The sequence below is a fragment of the Lynx canadensis genome, chromosome D2 (genome assembly GCF_007474595.2).
Source record: "Lynx canadensis isolate LIC74 chromosome D2, mLynCan4.pri.v2, whole genome shotgun sequence".
NCBI classification, from domain to species: Eukaryota; Metazoa; Chordata; class Mammalia; order Carnivora; family Felidae; genus Lynx; species Lynx canadensis.
The window spans coordinates 58,498,287-58,518,254 of NC_044313.2; the positions used below are offsets into that span (position 1 = coordinate 58,498,287).

General features: G+C 38.7%; 1 long non-coding RNA gene and 1 other non-coding gene across 2 annotated transcripts; one reads left to right on the forward strand and one right to left on the reverse strand.

Moving 5' to 3' along the window:
• Nucleotides 1-7,193: 7,193 nt before the first annotated feature.
• On the reverse strand, nucleotides 7,194-7,275 carry TRNAS-UGA. The gene has a single exon. It is a non-coding gene; the product is annotated as a tRNA-Ser (tRNA).
• Nucleotides 7,276-7,736: 461 nt separating this feature from the next.
• LOC115527399 lies at nucleotides 7,737-19,740 on the forward strand. The gene is made up of 3 exons (XR_003972917.1): nucleotides 7,737-7,939; nucleotides 10,262-10,358; nucleotides 19,656-19,740. It is a non-coding gene; the product is annotated as an uncharacterized LOC115527399 (long non-coding RNA).
• Nucleotides 19,741-19,968: the final 228 nt, after the last annotated feature.

The window sequence follows — 19,968 nt, forward strand, 5'->3', positions numbered from 1 at the left end:
CTTCAAAGTCTCTGTTCTTCCCACTCCCTCAAGGCACTTTACAAATAAATCTGCTAATGTGTATTCATCACACCTTAAGATGCTCAAATTACACCCTAAGGTGAAGGGTTTTGTTTATAACAGAAGATATAGATACAGTACTTCCTATTTTCAGAGCAGTAATAGCCTATGTTGCAAACTATAGAAAGAGAACATGAGCAAGCATTACCAGGGTCTGCACCTTATCAGATAAGGTGCAGTCTCACTGCACCTTATCAGTCTCACTGCAGTCTCACTGCACCTTATATATTTCTCTCAGTGAAATATATAAGCACAATGTGTGGGAGAGAATTCTGGAAGCTTCTGGGCTGTTCTGATGTATTGAGATAAAATGATCTTAGAAAACATTCACTCCCAGCTTTGCCTCTTGATGTCTTTTTTTGGTATCTTAAGATTTCATAGATCTGTTAACTAGCCTCTTAGCAGAGTCCCAATTAACCATATATTAACATTTATAACTTGGAAAGATCTTTTTCATTATACTAGGATGAATTCTCTGGTCTGTGGGCCAACTCCAGCCTGCTACCTGTTCTTGAAAATGAAGTTCTATTGGAACATGACCACACTCATTTGTTCAAGGCTTCTTTCATGCTACAAAGGCAGAGTTGAGTAGTTACAACAGAAACTACATAGCCTACAAAGCCTAAAATATTTACGAGCTGACATCTTATAGAAAGTTTGCTGATCTCTGCACTGGAGAAACATGTACAAAAAGTAAGTGTGGCATTTCTGTGCTCCAACATCCTAACACACATTATTTCAAAGCACTAATAGTTTGTCTCCACTGATGTATGTGGCTTAACATCTGGGAAGATACGTACCTTTTATATGGACATTCTATGTACTCATATGACTTGTGTTTTCACATAAAATGTTTCTAAAGTCTCCTCCCTGGATAAATACTCTGAGAATCTTGTCTCAGATGAATATGTTTGGGAGGGAAACATATTCCCTAAATGTGTTTGGGGAGAAACATGGTATGAAGGGACAAAGGGCTTTAAGATCCCTTGGGTAGGACCAGGGGATTTATGAAGTAACCAGGTTGGGGCTGTGCCCTACCTCAGTACCTGAGTAAGAAGCTTACCAATCCGTGACTCTTCTCTATCTCTGACCTCAGGCATCAGAGAGTTGAAAGAGCATAAAGCTTATGGGTCATGTTTTCTGTTACTAGAGTCTTCTGAATGGCCTAGAGATGCCAAAGGAGACCTAGCCTTGCTCTCTCATGCCTCTGGGGTCAGTCCAGTGCCAGACAAAGCAGTGAAGGTAAATCTATCACATCCTGTCTTGAGGCCTCAGAGTCCAGTCCCTGAAAGAGTGTCCCCAGACCTCTGGGAGGCCTGGATGTCAGGGAGAGTGGGAAGGAAATTGAAATAACTCGTTTCCCATGACATCCAGTCTATTAGCTTGAGTGAACTTGACTGATCAACTTCGTGTAGGTTGGGAAGAAAACTAGTTGTTAGAACAAGAGCTGAAAGCTCTAAGTTTTTTCTATCAGTTCCTCAAACAGTCATCTGAAATTTCTAGTATCAGAGCTTCTGTCTCTCTAATTCTGCAGGGGCTAAGACTCAGCTAACTCTATTAGTCATTTGTATTCTAGTATGTAGAGAGGGCCTAAGACCATGTGGTCTTGGGGGTGTAAGGCCTCCAAAAGTGGACATGGGGGGCTTGTCCAAACCAGACAGGACTTAGGATACAAGCTTCACACATGTCCTAGGCCAGCCCGATCTCTTAATCCCTTTTTCACTGTCTCACTACACAACAATGCCTCTATTAATGAAACCTCTGGGGATGAAACTCCTTTACAATGAACATGATGTGTTAAAACAAAATAACAGCTTCATAAATCACACTAAACAGTACTGCAATATATCAGGTGGTTCAGCTGCAATATTCCTGCTGATTTAGGTAGTCAGGGCACAAATCTCCTCAGGCACGGTTTTGGTTCATCTCTCAAAGTTGAAGGAAAACAGAGTCTACCTACCCTCTTTGGAGACTCTATCTCCCACTGTTTCAGGTATTCTGAGGCCTCTTGTTCTCTGACTTTCCCAACCACAAAATTCATTCAAAAAAATTATTTATTGAGGGCCCACTAAGTATAAGATAAGGAGATCTAGTGGTTAAATGAACACACACACACACAGACACACACCCCACACACGTTCACACAAGGGGAAATCAAGCAAATGTTCATACTAGTGTATTACAGAGTATGATAAGTGTTGTGAAATCATGTAAGAAGGGAACCTGGCAAGTTTAAAGGGGAGGATGACATTGGAATATGTGTAAAATTCCTAATCTGGGGAAGAGTTTCGTTCCTTCAAGAACTAAAAGAAAGGACAATACATCTGGCTAGAGAATGGATGGGAGAAGCCCAATAGGTATGCTGGCTGGATCATTGGGAGACATGGATTCATGCTAAGGATTTTAGTCTGAATTTTATTTTAATGTTTATTTATTTATTTTGAGAGAGAGTGAGAGAGGAAGGAAAGGAGAGACAATCCCAAGTGGGTTCCGTGCTGTCAGTGTAGAGCCCCATGCAGGGCTTGATCCCACAAACCTCTAGATAATGACCTGAGCTGAAATCAACTGCCACTCAGGTGCCCCAAGTCTGTATTGTTAAGAGCATATGGGAATCCCCAGAAGGGTTTACAGGAGGAGGTTTATAAGCTCAAATGCACATCTTGAAGAAAATTTTATTTTATAGACAACAGATTGAAAGGGAGGAAGAGTGGATGGGGGAAGACAGGAGGCTGAGATGTAGTGGAGGTGAGAGGTCATGTTGATTTAGACCGTGTGGTAGTGGTAGATTTGGAACAAAGTAGATTTTGAGCATATTTAGGGGTAAACTCAGTTGTATTTGGGTTGGATAGGCAATGTGGTAAAGGATAGGCAGTATCAGGGTGATTCCAAGTGGGTGTGTCCTGCTCCATGGTTGGAGATGCCACAAACTGGGTGAAGAACATAAACATAGAGAAGGACATGGATTTGGAAGGGAAGGGAAGATTATGAGTTCCACATTTGCTAACAGATCACAATTTGAAAAAAGTTCACTTTAGTCTATTTACATTTAAAACCTTTGAATTCTGGGAAGTTGAAGGATTTATCTTTTATTCATAGAAGTGGGTAGAGAAATATTTGGGTAAAAAGGAGACTTCAGTGTCATATTTATAACCTCCTCTGCCTTTGAAGGGGAGCCTCTTTGATTGCTGGGCATACTGAAGCCAATGCACAGGGAATTGCTCTGTAGCATAAAAGATTGAAAAAGTAGCGGTCCTGAGGGGCAGTCTTCAAGATCATGTACCTTGTGAGGCTGGACTGGAAAAAGCAGGCTCTAGGAGATGCACAGGAAGGTGAGGAGGTTGGAGGACTCTGGAGTAGAGAAACATGGAAAGAGGAGTTGAGGTAGTGTCCTTCCTCTGAGAAGTACACTGCAGAACCTTGTCCACATCTTCCCTGTAAAATATTCCATAGATTTTCTTTTGCTTACCATGGAGAGAGCTGAAATTGGGTTATAGGAATGCCAGGGTGAAAGTGAACCACGTTTAGGAAGATGGGAATGGGAGTTGACCCACAGAGATGAAAATGTACATGTGCTTGCCTCCTGGCTCAATCTGCCCTTTCAGCACTATAAGGCAAGGGACTGGGAGAAAAAGAAAAAGGTGAGGAAAAAATAAGAGAAGGGAAGGCAATGGGAAGGGAAGGAAGGGTACCTTGTTGGGGTATTATTCTCTGTCTTCTTAAATTAAAAATATACTGTGAGGAGGATACTGTATATTAAATTAATTCATACTAAGGCAAAGGATAATGACTTTCAAAAGGAAAATGGCTATTGACCCCTTCATCCCCTTTCATGGGGCATTCTTGGGGTGGAGGTGGTTTTGTGTGCTTACTCATATATTTATTCAGTCCTTCATCAAAAATTTGTTAAGTACTTACTTTCTTTGTTTTGTGAATTTTATTTTACTTTTTTTAAAAAAAGTTTTTATTTTTTTATTTTGAGAGAGACAGAGAGAGAGAGAACACAAGTGAGGAAGGAGCAGAGAGAGAATCCCAAGTAGGCCCTGCACTGTCAGCACAGAGCCCAGTGCAGGGCTTGAACCCAAGCACCCTGAGATCATGGCCTGAGCTGAAACCAAGAGTCAGGCACCTAACCCCCTGAGCCACCCAGGTGCCCCTATTGAGTACCTTTTCTGTGCTAGGCAGGGGTATGAAGATAAGAGTCATGACGCCTTATATATTTGCAGGGAATTTACCACTTAATGGGAAGAGAGGCCAACAGAAACATTTCAATAGGATCCCTGCTATATTAGGGATAGGAGAATATAAAAGGGGCTTATGAACCAGCCTGGGGGATTGCAGGAATGCTTTATCCACAAGGAGATACTTGAAGAGAAAACATGAGTTTCCATTAGGTGATGAAGCAGTGAGGAGGGAATCTAAATCTTGTATTTGGAAGAAAAAAAATGACTGGGGCTGAGTTAAGCAGAAAACATACTAACTTACCGTAAGAATATTGAATAGCTCAAAGAATTACCAGGAAGGCTGCAAAGCCACTTTTGGAAAATGAGAGAAGAGTAAGTTGGCTAGGCAAAATCCAAGATCATTTCAGGCTGACACCACAAAGGCAGCCTGGTATAGACAATACTGTCACTGATGCTGAACAACTATAAACCCCAGTTGCAGCCTTGGTGCTGCTGCTGTAGCAATGCCTATGGTTGCCATTATGGCCTCTCTTAACCACTGGGATGCATCCTTTCCTTCCCTGCTTCTTTGTATTAATAGCTCTGATTGAAAGTTGCAGGTGGGCATATCTGATTGTCTGGGCCTACGTAACAACCTGCCTCTCTAGCTGTAAGGGAGTCTTGGAAAGCAAATACGTGGCTTTTTCAGCATCTATAATGGGAATGGGGCAGGAGGGTAGATTGCAGCCTTGTACCTGGATTCAAAAAGAGAGCAAGTCCTCTAAATAGGAAGGGGGTTCAAATGATGGACAACCTTCTTTTACTAATGAGGGGAGAAGGATGGAAGCAAGAGAAAGATATTTCAGGTAATTGTATGTGAATATGTAGAAAGCTTCAAAGGCATGATGAGCTATAATACAGTGTTGGGAGGCCTGTTAATAACTCAAAAGGAGATGGGAGAGAGAAGAAGGAAGGCTAGGAAGGCAGACAAGGGACTTGTTTCAAAGGCTTTATGCCTACAAGTTTTGCCTTTCCTTTTAGAGGGGTGTGGCAGATACAGTTGGTTGCCGGCTCAGTATCCATTCATCTTTCTTCCTTACCAATGAAATTCCAATTTTGATTTGGATAGCTATATACCCAGCTAGAATTCCTTGTAGCTAGTAGTAGCCTTGTTACACAGTTCAAGTAAATGAGACATAAACTGAGGGTTCCTGTCTCTCTCCTTCCTAGCTGAATACAGATGTGAGCTCTGGAGGTACAGCAACCATCTTAGGATGATGAGACAACAAGTAGGGGACAAGGTCAATGTATTAAATGGCAGGACAGAAAGATGGAAAGAGTGCTGCTCCCTGTTTCATTTGAGAACTGCCTACTCCCAGATTTCTTGAGACAAGTCCCTATGTGTTTAAGTCACTAGAGTTGGATTTTGTTTTTTTTTTTTTTCAGCAGAATGTGATCCTGACTGAAAGAGGGAAGGAGACCAGCTAGGAAACCAATACAGCCATTTATAAGTGACTTCGTGGGGCCAGAAGAGGTGGAATTGGGAAGAGAGGATGGACTGAAGATGTGAATGTGGTGAATGTATGAGATAAGTGTCAATGAATGTGGTGAATGTATATGATGAGATAAGTGTCAAATGGGATGGGGGCTATGTGGGTGGAATCTACTTCAGGTACCCCAGAAAACCATCCCTAGCATTGAGGTGTTAGAGAACTCCATAAGAACACCTGGCAATCGTGGGGTGGGGAGGAGATTGTGACAGTAGGTGAAAGGGAGAAAGAGAGGATGTGTATGGTTTTAAAGACTACACAAGTTTCTTTTTATTATTATTTTTTAATGTTTATTTTACTTTTGAGACAGAGAGAGACAGAGCATGAACAGGGGAGGGTCAGAGAGAGAGGGAGACACAGAATCCAAAACAGGCTCCAGGATCTGAGCTGTCAGCACAGAGCCAGACGTGGGGCTTGAACTCAGGACTGTGAGATCATGACCTAAGCCGAAGCAAGACGCTTAACCGACTGAGCCACCCACCCAGGCGACCACACAAATTTTTTTGTAAATAATACACACATTTTACAATGTTAAGCAAAAAACTGTTAAAACTATTAAAATCTTTCCAAATTCCACTACCCAGAGATAATAATTAGTGCTAACATTTTGATTATTTCTTTCCAGCCCCTAGTGTTTTTGTCCCATTCTTGCCATAAAAATGATTCTATAAATAGTTTAACAAAAATGTGATTATATATATTGTTTTCTAGTCTGTCCAACATTTTGGATTTGGCAAAACTGAGAAGGCCTTCTCATGTCATCACTATCATTTTAGTGGCTACATGCATGGTGTTCCATTCTGTGGATGTAACTATCATGCTATAGAAGTCAAACTTAAATTTTTTTTTATTGTTTCTCAAGTCATACCACTTCTGGATGCAGTGGGGCAACTATTGAAGGTGATTCTGGGATTGAAAAAGAGGTGGCATTAACCTTGTCATCAGTTTTATTTTTATTTTATTTTTCTTAAGTTATTTTAATTCCAGGATAGTTAACAATATTCTATTAGTTTCTGGTGAACAATATAGCGATTTAACACTCTCATTCACCACCTTGTGCTTATCACTTATTTAACCCGTTACCACCCTCGCCATCAGTTTTCCTATGATAGCTTGTCTGGGTTGTGATAGCCCAAAACATTGTGACAATATTTACCTTATTTTATTTATATTTCGCGAACTTGCCTTCACATTGAAGACCAAGTTTCTGAAACCATTACCTTGCTGGCTACGACAAAGGAAGATTTTTCTCTTTAGCGTAAATACATGTTTGGAGCACTGCAACGTATTGGTTTTTCTTTTGACACATTAAACTTTGTAGGTGAGCCATTTAGCTCGCAGGAATGGGAAATGCAGCAGTTCAAGTAAAGGTTATTGTTTTAAGGTGTACCTTTAAAAAGGGAAAAAGGAAGCCACCCGCTTCCGCAGCGAGCAGGGTTCGAACCTGCGCGGGGAGACCCCATTGGATTTCAAGTCCAACGCCTTAACCACTCGGCCATCGCTGCCACGGAGACGATGCGCAGGCACAAATACTTTAGTACAATAACTGCGCGCAGGCGCGCCATGCCCACCAAGAGGCGGAGCCTGCAGACTCCCTGAGCTCGGTTTAGAGAGGCGTCGGAGGCTGACCGCACAGCTTTCGTGAACTACATCGTGAAAGCTAAGAAATAGAAACTCCCTGAAGGAGTTTAAGTAGACTCTTTTAAATAGGAGGCCTGGGAAACCCTTGCCTTCGCTGCATTACGAAAATCGCAAACTTGTTTGGCTTCTGGTCACTGACCTGATTTTTGCCCTCCCCCTTCCTCATTAGGTCATCGAGAGAGCTGTGAAACAAAGACTTCTTCTGTTCAGTTCTGCGGGCCCGCGCTCTGGAAAATTTCTATTTCTGCGGGGTGTGCGTGTTCTGCGTTCCCGCGTTGGCCGCGACGCCTGGAGCCCTCCTCTGTGCGGCATGGAGGGAGGCGTGAGGAGTCATACTGCTACTTGTGGGCTCAACTCTCCCGAGCTCCTCCCCAAGCAGCCGTCTCTCATTACCCGCCCCCGCCCCCGCCCCCAGGGATCGCTTTACTGTTGAGCCCTGCTGGAAGAAATCGGGCCCTAAGTGTGGTCTCAGCTGTCAAGTGTTGAGGAGCCTGGAAAGTGGTTTGAAAACCAAGTTCTGCGCATTAGGTCTGCATTCTGCCTTTAAGTATCATTAGTTTCCTCCCTTCAGCGCTAGGCTCTTTTTTTGGTTTACTTTGTTGAAGCTCTAAGACCGGGTAGGTCCATTCTATGCCGCCTACCTTAGGGAACAGAGGCCCGGGATTGTGGCGCGTGGGTGGGTGCGGCAGACTCCAGGGTGCAAGCGCAGCTTCTTACCCGCGCGCGTGGAGATACGCCCTCGCCCTCCTACCCCGGGCATCAAATGGTTGATGCAAGATTTGGGAAAAAAGAATAGGTAGACTTTTTCTAAATTTCTAAATTTCTTTTTAAATTTAAACATAAAATTTTAACAGCGTTCATGGAAAGAGACTTCACCATGTATGTATCTCATAGTGTTACCTCAGGAAGGCAAATCCTTGCCTTTTGGAAACCTGGATGTTAAGTGAACTCACTTGATGTGTGATTTTTTTTGAGAATTTTCCATACTGTTTTTTTTTTCATACTGTTTCTTTTAACTAAATTACGGTGCTAAGTGTCTAAACGGATTTAAAGGGGAACAAAATAAGAATTATAAGAAAAATTTTTATCTAGTTTGAGATTTTTAGAATTTTTATCTTTTTTTTTTTTGGTCTGTTTTTAATTTGACAAAGCTACAGGAATGGTCCCAATTTTTCTATGAATACTATACGGGAACAAAGTTACTCCTGACAATCCCAGGCATAAGTTTCACCATATATGTGAACTTTATTTGGCACTTTTCCAATAGAGATTTTCCAAGAAGAAATAATACCTTGTTCTTGTGCTGTGAAATAACCTATCATTTAATCTTACTATTATATTAGTTGTATCTTGATTTGGAAGTCTTCTTAAAAATTTTTTCTTCTGTGCAGTTGAATGATAGCATTTACTGAAAGCCTTTTTTCTTCCTTAACCTCCCCTTCCCCTTTTAGGAATTGTCTTCACTTAAAAGCTTGACAGTAATGGGAATTTATTATGGTTACAATAATTTAACTGAGAAATCTACTCTGAGGGTTTCTTGTTCATTTTTTGGTTTATTTTTGTTGGGAAGAGAAGACTGCAAAGGAAAATAATCTGTTACACAGTTAATATGTATTTGGTGAGAACAACTGTGATTAAAATTTCTTTGCAACATTTCAGAAGTGAAATAACTACATTAACATTTAATTTTCAGCTTATTTGAGTTAATGTAGGTTTTCAGAAAATGAAATTGCTTTTTTTTCTGATTTATCATGTTGTGAAAATGATTCAAGAGATCAAAAATTATTATAGGTGTTTTCACAAAGTGTGAATTTACAGATGAATTTTCAGTTGCAACTTTAGGTCTTTAGCAATGCCATTTAACGCAATAAATGGCAGGTAAGGGAAAAAGAAGTAAAATACATGTTTCCAACATAATTATAACATAAATGTATTATGATTCACAGTAGCAACCTAAAACGTTGATTTTCAATCGTGGACATTTTACTCTACAAAGGTCCCCTGGTGATTCTGATTCTGATTTACTCTACAAAGGTCCCCCTCTAAACTACCCCCAGATTCGTTTATGTGGTAGCTTTTATTAAACAATTTGGGTGTGGAGGGCAAATATCTTATGGCTTTCTCTAAAGCCTTTCTTGATGCCACTTTCAGAGGCAGAATACTGAGGGGAGGGGTTATGTTTTAGGAGCAGTGTTGGCTCTTTTTATAGCAATCAAAATTTATTTTGAATTATTTTGGTGGTTTTTTTTTTTTTTTTTTTGAGAGGGAGAAAGAGCATGTGAGCAGGGGTAGAGGGGCAGAGGGAGGGAGAGAGAGAGAGAGAGAGAGAGAGAGAGAGAGAATGAGAATCTTAAGCAGGCTGTATGCTCAGTGAGGATCCCAACCCAGGGCTTGATCCCATGACCCTGGAATCATGACCCAAGCAGAAATCAAGAGTCAGATGCTCAACCATCTGAGCCACCCAGTTGCCCCAGTGGTGGTTTTTTGTTTTTTTTTTGAATGAAAAATTCATACAGTTTTAATGTTGGAAGAGACGTTAAAGCTAGTCCAACCCCCACCCCCCCTTTTTTTATAGACAGGAAACTGGCCCATGAATGGCTTGCCCAAGGTCATGTAGCTAATTAGTGGTAGATTTAAGACTAATTTGTTATGTTTGCCCAGTGTTACTAGATTTTGTTGCCTTCATGTATTCTTTGTTGGTCTCTGGCTCAGTGGCGTGTAGATCAAGGAGTGTGTATATGGCAATAGAGTCAATAGTAGGAGAGAGTTGTGAGTTGAATGTTGAAGGCCTATGAGATATCAGAAAATTAATATATTGTGGTGGATTATTTTTGTTTTTCTTTATTCCAGTATCCTTCCCCCACAACTGATGATGACACTTCATTTGTGCTTAAAGAGGACCACTTCACCTTCATTGGATACAGCCTTACTTCAGCTGTTAATCAAGGTATCCCACCTCTTCTTTCTAAGCGGTAATCATGTGATATATATATATATATTTTTTTTTTTCCTACAAAACAAATTAAAAAAATTTAGTGACTTAAAACACCATGAACTTATTATTTCACAGTTTCTATTTGTGTCAGGAATGTGGTCATGAGTGTGGTTGTAGGTTGACTAGGTTCTCTGCTGTTAGGGTCTGACCAGATTTCAAGATGGTGACTGGGACTTTGGTCTCATCAAGGGCTTGGGGTCCTCTTCCAAGGTCACTAGTTGTTGGCAGAATTCAGCTTCTGTGGTTGTAGGACTTGTTAGCTGTCAGTGGAGGACCATTCTCAGCTGCTAGAGGTTGTACCTTATCAGGTGGCCCTCTCTACAGCATGGTAGTTTGCTTCTTTAAGGCCATCAGAAGAATTACTCTCTAGTTTACTACAGTGGAGTTTTATGTATTATAATGTAATTGCAGAAGTAACTATTGCATTTTATTCACAATTCCAGCTCCAGTGAGGGGGATTATATAGGGTGTGTACCAATAGCTGGGGCAGGGATCTTGGGAGCCATATTAGAATCCTGCCTACCATGTAACTCAGGCTGGGTCAATCAGATCCTCTCTAAATCCCTGCTCTTTCTGTTACACAATTGTATTTTTATGGACATCCCACACAAAACACATACATAGTAATTGGTGAGAGGTGAGCAGAGTCTGGGAATTTTACCTTAGCTGCCTTACATGCTTTTGTACCTCATTTGAAAGAAAAAGAATTGGCAGCAACTGCATAGTTTTAGAGGCTTAGCCATCATTCAGGTTTTTTGAATTTAATTTTTATTGATTGCAGAATAACTCTAACTGTACATTTTAGACAACATATGTTAGGGAACTTAGTTCAAATTGGCCACAAAATTTTACTTAAGTTTTTGGCAACAAAACGTCATGAAGGTTTAGCTGGTAAATTACAGACATCATGAAAAGTGATGGAAATAATTATGGAATTGCTGCATAGTGAATGACATTTGAAGCCTAAACAATTTATTGTGGGTTGCTTTATAGTCATCATATTACTTACAAATATATGTTCGAGGAAGATTGGAGATATATCCTACTGAGCACTAGAGCAACTTATTTATAGGGTTTTCCTACCTAATTGGTCCCCTAATGCCATGCCAGTTAAGAATTAAGAAATTGAAAAAGAACAGAGTCTTCTTTTTCTTTCTTTCTTTCTTTTTATTAGAATAGAACTTTATTAGTGGGTGTCATCAAAATTAAAGATGATTTGTACTTTTAAAGTATGCAATAAATTTGATACATTAATCATTTTTTAAGAAGTTTTTATTTTAATTACCCAGTGCTCATCACAAGTGCAATCCTTAATACCGATCACCTATTGCACTGGTACCCCCACGCTACTCCCCTCTGGTAGCCATCAGTTTGTTCTCTGCAGTTAAGAGTCTGTTTCTTGGTTTGCCTCTCTCTCTTTCTCTCTCTCTTGCCCTTTGCTTGTTTGTTTTGTTTCTCAACTTCCACATATGGTGAAGTCATATGGTATTTTTCTTTCTTTGACTGACTTATTTTGCTTAGCATAATACTCTCGTTCCATCCTTGTCACCACAAATGGCAAGATTTCATTTTTTTTAATGTCTGAATAACATTCCATTGTAATTATATACCACATCTTCTTTATCCATTCATCAGTTGATGGTCACTGGGTTGCTTCCCTAATTTGGCTATTGTAGATAACCAAATATTTAGCATACAGGTGCATGTATCCCTTTCAATCTGTTTGTATTCTTTCCATTAACGCCAGTAATGCAATTGCTGGAGTGTAGGGCAGTACTATTTTAAACTTTTTGAGGACCTCCCACCCCCTGTTTTCCGGAGTGATTGCACCAGTTGGTATTCTCAACAACAATGTAAGAGGGTTTCTGTTTCTCCACACCCTTGCCAACACCTGTTGTTTCTTACGTTTTTGATTTTACCTGGTCTGACCTGTGTGAGGTTATATCTCACTGTAGTTTTGATTTGCATTTCCCTGATGATAAGTGATAATGAGCATCTTTTCATGTATCTGCTGGCCATCTGTATATCTTCTTTGGAGAAATGTCTATGTCTCCTGCCCATTTTTAAATTGGATTTTTTTTTGGGGGGGGTGTTGAGTTTTAGAAGTTCTTTATATATTTTGGATACTAATTCTTTATCACATATGTCATTTGAAAATATATTCTCTTATTCTGTAGGTTGCCTTTTACTTTTGTTGATTGTTTGTTTTGCTGTGCAGAAGCTTTTTATTTTGATGTAGTCCCAATAGTTTATTTTTGCTTTTGTTTCCTTTGCCCCTAGATAGGGGACCTATCTAGAAAAAACTTGCTATGCTGATGTCAGAGAAATTACTGTCTGTGCTTTCTTCTAGTATTTTTATGGCTTTAGGTCTCACATTTAGGTCTTTAATCCATTTTAATAAAAAAATCCATTTATTTTTGTGTATGGTGTAAGTGGTCCAGGTTCATTCTTCTGTGTCTGGCTGCCTGGTTTTCCCAGCATCATTTGTTGCAGAGATTGTCTTTTACTCACTGGATATTCTTTTCTGCTTTGTTGATGATTAATTGACCATATAATTGTGGGTTTAATTCTGGATTTTGTATTCTGTTCCACTGATCTGTGTGTCTGCTTTTGTGCCAGTACCATACTGTTTTGATCACTACAGCTTTGTAATAATAACTTAAAGTCTGGAATTGCTATGCCTCCAGCTTTGTTTTTGTTTTTCAAGATTGCTTTGGCTATTTGGGGTCTTTTGTGGTTCAATACAGATTTTAGAATTGTTTTTTTTTTTTGTTTGTTCTGTGAAAAATGCTTTTGGTATTTTGATAAGTATTGCATTAAATGTATAGATTACTTTTGGTAGCATAGACATTTTAACAGTGTTTGTTCTTCCAGTACAGGAGCATGGAATGTCTTTCCATTTCTTTGTGTCGTCCTCAATTTCTTTTATCAGCATTTTATAGTTTTCAGAGTATAGATCTTTCACCTCTAGGTTAGATTTACTCCTAGTTATCTTATTATTTTGTTGCAGTTGTAAATTGGATTGTTTTCTTAATTTCTTTTTCTGCTGCTTTGCTATTGATGCAACAGATTTTGGTATGTTGATTTTGTATCCTGTAACCTTACTAAATTTGTTTGTCAGTTCTCAGTTTTTGGTGGAGTCTTTCAGGTTTTCTATATATGGTGTCATGTTATAGACATAACTAGCTAATACTGTTATAGACATTCACTAGCTAACAGTGAAAGTTTTCCTTCTTCCTTACCAATTTAGATGCCTTTTACTTCTTTATCTTATCTGACTGTTGTGGCTAGGACTTCCAGTATTATGTTGAATAAAAGGGGTGAGAGTGGACATCCTTGTTTCTTCCTGACCTTAGGGGAAAGGCTCTCAGTTTTTCTCCATTGAGGATGATGTTAGCTGTTACTATGATGAGGTATGTTCCCTCTAAACCTACCTTGTTGAAGGTTTTTATCATGAATGGATGTTGTACTTTGTCAAATGCTTTTTCTGCATCTATTGAAATGATCATATGGTCCTTATCCTTTCCCTTATTGATGTGCTGTATCACGTTGATTGATTTGCAAATATTGAACCACCCTTGCAACTCAGGAATAAATTTCACTTCATTGTAGTGAATGATTTCTTAAATGTAGTTTTGAATTCGGTTTCCTAATATTTTGTTGAGGAGTTTTACGTGTATGTTCATCAGAAATATTAGTTTGTAGTTCTCTTTTTTTTTATGGTGTCTTTATCTGGTTTTGGTATCAGGGTAATGCTGGCATCATAGAATTAAATGGGAATTTTGCCTTCATTTTCTATTTTTTTAGAATAGTTTGACAAGAATAGGTATTAACTCTTCTGTAAAATTTTTTAATGTTTATTTTTGAGAGAGAGAGAGAGAGAGAACGCACATGAATGGGGGAGGGGGGCAGAGAGAGTGGGAAACACAGAATCCGAAGCAGGCTCCAGGCTCTGAGCTGTCAGCCCAGAGCCCGACGCGGGGCTGGAACTCACAAACTGTGAGATGGTGATTGGAGCTGAAGTCGGACACATAACATACTGAGCCACCCAGGCACTCCAGGTACTAACTCTTCTTTAAATGTCTGGTAGAATTCCCCTGGGAAGCCATCTGGCTTTGGACTTTGTTTGTTGGGAGATACGTGGTTACTGATTCAATTTTTTTGCTGGTAATTTGTCTGTTGAAATTTTCTATTTTCTCTTGTTTCAGTTTTGGTAACTTATATGTTTCTAGGAATTAATCCATTTCTTCTAGGTTGTCCAATTTGTTGGCATATAGTTTTTTATAATATGTTACAATTATTTGTATTTCTCTGGTGTTTGTTATTTCTCCTCATTTGTGATTTTATTTACTTGCATCCTTTCTCTTTTTTTCTTGATAAATCTGGCTAGAGGTTTATCAATTTTACTGATTTTTTTTTTCAAAGAACCATTTCCTGGTTTCACTGATCTGTTCTATTGTTTTAGTTTCTGTATCATTAATTGCTGCTCTAAGATTTATTATTTCCTTCCTTCTTCTGATTTTATGTTTTGTTTGTTGTTTTTCTAGCTCATTTAGGTGTAAGCTTAGGTTGTTTATTTGAGATTTTTCTTGCTCTTAAGGTAAGCATGCATTTCTATATATTTACATCCTAGGACCACTTTTGCTGCATCCCAAAGTTTTTTGGAATGTTGTGTTTTCATTTTCATTTGTTTCCATGTACTTTTAATTTCTTTTTTGATTTCCTGGTTGACCTATTTTTTATTTAATAGCATGTTATTTAACCTCCATGTATTTGTGGTCTTTCCAGATTTTTTCTTGTGGTCCATTTCTAGAGTTACAGCGTTGTGGTCAGAAAGGATGCATCGTATGACTTCAGTCTTTGTAAATTTGCAAGGCTTGTTTTGTGGCCTAATACGTGATCTGTTCTGAAGAGTGTTCCATGTGCACTTGAAAAGAATGTGTATTCTACTGTTTTAGTATGGAATATTCTGAACTTATCTGTTAAATCCATCTGGCCCAGGGTGTCATTCAAAGCCATTGTTTCCTTGTTGATTTTCTGCTTAGGTGATTTGTCCATTGATGTAAGTGGGGTATTAAAGTTCCCTAATATTATTATATTACTATTGATTATTTACTTTATGTCTATTAAAATTCCCTAATATTATTATATTACTATAGATTATTTATGTTTGTTATTAACTGTTTTATGTATTTGGGTACTTTCATGTTGGGTACATAAATATTTACAAATGTTATATATTCTTGTTGGATTGTCCCCTTTATGATTATATAGAGTCCTTCTTTGCCTCTTGTTAGAGCCATTGTTTTAAAGTCTATTTTTCCAATATAGGTATTGCTGCCCTGGCTTTCCTTTGATATCCAATTGGTGATAGATTTTTCTCTATCCCTTTACTTTTTTTTTTTTCTAAAGTTTTTTTTTTTGTTGTTAATTTTATTTTTTTAAATTTACATCCATATTAGTTAGCATATAGTGCAACAATGATTTCAGGAGTAGATTCCTTAATGCCCCTTACCCATTTAGCCCATCCCCTCTCCCACACCCTTTCCAGTAACCCTCTGTTTGTTCTTCATATTTAAGTCTCTTATGGTTTGTCCCCCTCCCTGTTTTTGTATTATTCTTGCTTCCCTTCCCTTATGTTCATCTGTTTTGTCTCTTAAAGTTCTCATATGAGTGAAGTCATATGATAGTCTTCCCCTGCCTAATTTCGCTTAGCATAATATCCTCTAGTTCCACCCACGTAGTTGCAAATGGCAAGATTTCGTTCTTTTTCATTGCCGAGTAGTACTCCATTGTATATATGTACCGCTTCTTCTTTATCCATTCATCCATCGATGGACATTTGGGCTCTTTGCATACTTTGGCTATTGTTGGTAGTGCTGCTATAAACATTGGGGTACATGTGTCCCTTCGAAACAGCACACCTGTATCCCTTGGATAAATACCTAGTAGTGCAATTGCTGAGTCGTAGGGTAGTTCTATTTTTAATTTTTTGAGGAACCTCCGTACCGTTTTCCTGAGTGGCCGCACCAGCTTGCATTCCCACCAACAATGCAAAAGAGATCCTCTTTCTCCGCATCCTCGCCAACATCTGTTGTTGCCTGAGTTGTTAATGTTAGCCATTCTGACAGGTGTGAGGTGGTATCTCACTGTGGTTTTGATTTGTATTTCCCTGATGATGAGTGATGTTGAGCATTTTTTCATGTGTCGGTTGGCCATCTGGATGTCTTCTTTGGAGAAGTGTCTATTCATGTCTTTTGCCCATTTCTTCACTGGATTATTTGTTTTTTGGGTGTTGAGTTTGATAAGTTCTTTATGGATTTTGGATACTAACCCTTCATCTGATATGTCGTTTGCAAATATGTTCTCCCATTCTGTCGGTTGCCTTTAGTTTTACTGATTGTTTCCTTCACTGTGCAGAAGCTTTTTATTTTGATGAGGTCCCAATAGTTCATTTTTGCTTTTGTTTCCCTTGCCTCTGGAGACATGTTGAGTAAGAAGTTGCTGCGGCCAAGATCAAAGAGGTTTTTGCCTGCTTTCTCCTCGAGGATTTTGATGGCTTCCTGTCTTACATTTAGGTCTTTCATCCATTTTGAGTTTATTTTTGTGCATGGTGTAAGAAAGTGGTCCAGGTTCATTCTTCTGCATGTTGCTGTCCAGGTTTCCCAGCACCACCTGCTGAAGAGACTGTCTTTATTCCATTGGATATTCTTTCCTGCTTTGCCAAAGATTAGTTGGCCATACATTTGTGGGTCTATTCTGTTCCATTGATCCGAGTGCCTTGTTTGTGCCATTACTATACTGTATTGATGATTACAGATTTGTAGTGTAGCTTGAAGTCCAGGATTGTGATGCCTCTGGCTTTGGTTTTCTTTTTCAAGATTGCTTTGGCTATTTGGGGTCTTTTCTGGTTCCATACAAATTTTAGGATTACTTGTTCTAGCTCTGTGAAGAATGCTGGTGTTATTGTGATAGGGATTGCATTGAATATGTAGATTGCTTTGGGTAGGATTGGCATTTTAACAATATTTGTTCTTCTTATCTAGGTGCATGGAATCTTTTTTCATTTTGTTGTGTCTTCTTCAGTTTCTTTCATAAGCTTTCTACAGTTTTCAGTGTATAGATTTTTCACCTCTTTGGTTAGATTTATTCCTAGGTATTTTATGATTTTTGGTGCAATTGTTAATGGGATCGATTCTTTGATTTCTCTTTCTGTTGCTTCATTGTTGGTGTATAGGAATGCAGCTGATTTCTGTGCGTTGATTTTATATCCTGTGACTTTGCTGAATTCATGGATCAGTTCTAGCAGTTTTTTTGGTGTTATCTGTAGAGTTTTCCATATAGAGTATCATGTCATCTGCGAAGAGTGAAAGTTTGACCTCCTCCTGGCCGATTTGGATGCCTTTTATTTCTTCGTGTTGTCTGATTGGAGAGACTAAGACTTCCAATACTATGTTGAATAAAGATATTTAGTCAGTTAAGGTAAAGTCTTATTTGAGCATCTAAATGGATAAAATCGCAAAAAATCATAATTCTTACAACCTTGTTGACTTTATCCTCTTGATCAGTAAAAACTTCATGTTACTAATTCCACCCAAACTGAGAAGTCCTTTTGGCATGTTAAGCACTCTTATTATCGACTTAACTTTCTAATTAAAAATGCACAGTTTAAAAAAAAATGCACAGTTTTAGGATAAAAACGTAACTCTTCATTTCAAAGCTCCTCAGTAACAGAATGGTCCTAAATCGTACTACGTAATTACTTGAATAATGAGCCAACAACACAAAAATGGGCAGTTTTGTAATCAAGATATTCTTCTGATAGAGTATGAAATTAGATACAAATACCTTTTAAGACACTATCTCTCTCACAGTATATTAGTTTCTCATTTTTTTTTCATTTGCCCATATAACTATATAAGATCTGAGTATTAAAACTATGCAACATGACTTATCAAGAAAATATTAAGAATCAGGTAAAGATGACAAATTGAGCACAGCCTTATCTTCTCTTCCTCTCAAGACTCTATTAAAATCATACAGTTGAGATGAATGAAGAAATTGTGGTTTATATACACAATGAAGTACTACGTGGCAATGAGAAAGAATGAAATATGGCCTTTGTAGCAACATGGATGGAACTGGAGAGTGTTATGCTAAGTGAAATAAGCCATACAGAGAAAGACAGATACCATATGCTTTCACTCTTATGTGGATCCTGAGAAACTTAACAGAAACCCATGGGGGAGGGGAAGGAAAAAAAAAAAAGAGGTTAGAGTGGAAGAGAGCCAAAGCATAAGAGACTCTTAAAAACTGAGAGCAAACTGAGGGTTGATGGGGGGGTGGGAGGGAGGGGAGGGTGGGTGATGGGTATTGAGGAGGGCACCTTTTGGGATGAGCACTGGGTGTTGTATGGAAACCAATTTGACAATAAACTTCATATATTGAAAAATAAATAAATAAATAAATAAATAAATAAATAATCATACAGTTGAGCAAACAAGTCACACTCCTTAAATGATCAGAGAGCAAACACACCAAACCTGGAACAGTGTTTATAGGGGAAATGCTCAGAGACAGGAGTAGGTTCACAGTCCTCAGTTGCCCTTTGCATAACTAAAAATATAATTCATTAGCTATATGGTATATGTAAATGTTCAAACTAAATAATGCAGAAAAAATTGTAATGAGTTACCCATGTATCTGTATTATATCTGTTTATTTAAATTTTTAATTAAAAAATAGTAAATGTCAGTTTTGGAAAAGCTAAGATTAAAATATAAAATGGCCCACATAAATTTTCTTTGAAAAATTGCTACCGTAATTCCAATTCATAAGATTTGATTTTTCTCAAGAGGGTACCAAGTCGAATCATGACAAATCTATTTAAAAGTATCAAAGACGGGGCACCTGGGTGGCTCAGTTGGTTAAGCGTCCGACTTCAGCTCAGGTCACGATCTCACGGTCCGCGAGTTCGAGCCCCACGTCGAGCCCCACGTCGGGCTCTGGGCTGATGGCTCAGAGCCTGGATCCTGCTTCCGATTCTGTGTCTCCCTCTCTCTCTGCCCCTCCCCCATTCATGCTCTGTCTCTCTCTGTCTCAAAAATAAATAAACGTTAAAAAAAATTTAAAAAAAAAGTATCAAAGCTATTTGAATGTGCCATTTCAAACAAAATATATCTAAGACAGAATTCTGGATTCCTCAAAACGTAACCTCCATTCCTAGATCTCCTATTCTCCTATTCTTAGATCATATCCAGATACCACCACAATGCCTTCATTCAACATCAAAGAGGCTGTTCTCTGCTCAGAGAGGGACCACAACGAGGACTTCTGGTGGTATGTATTCCCTTCTATTGATCAAAATAATTCAATTCTGCCCCTAAAAGGTACTTGCCACTCAACAAAATAAGAACTGGACTTACCTTTCTTGGGAAATACATAACTAGACACGCTTTCCTTAGAAAAGAGTTTAACACCTTTTGTTACTGTTTCATGTTCCCCATAAATACCCCACTAGTGGCCTCTCTACCATTCCAAGGGTCGTATTCCTTCCTATCAT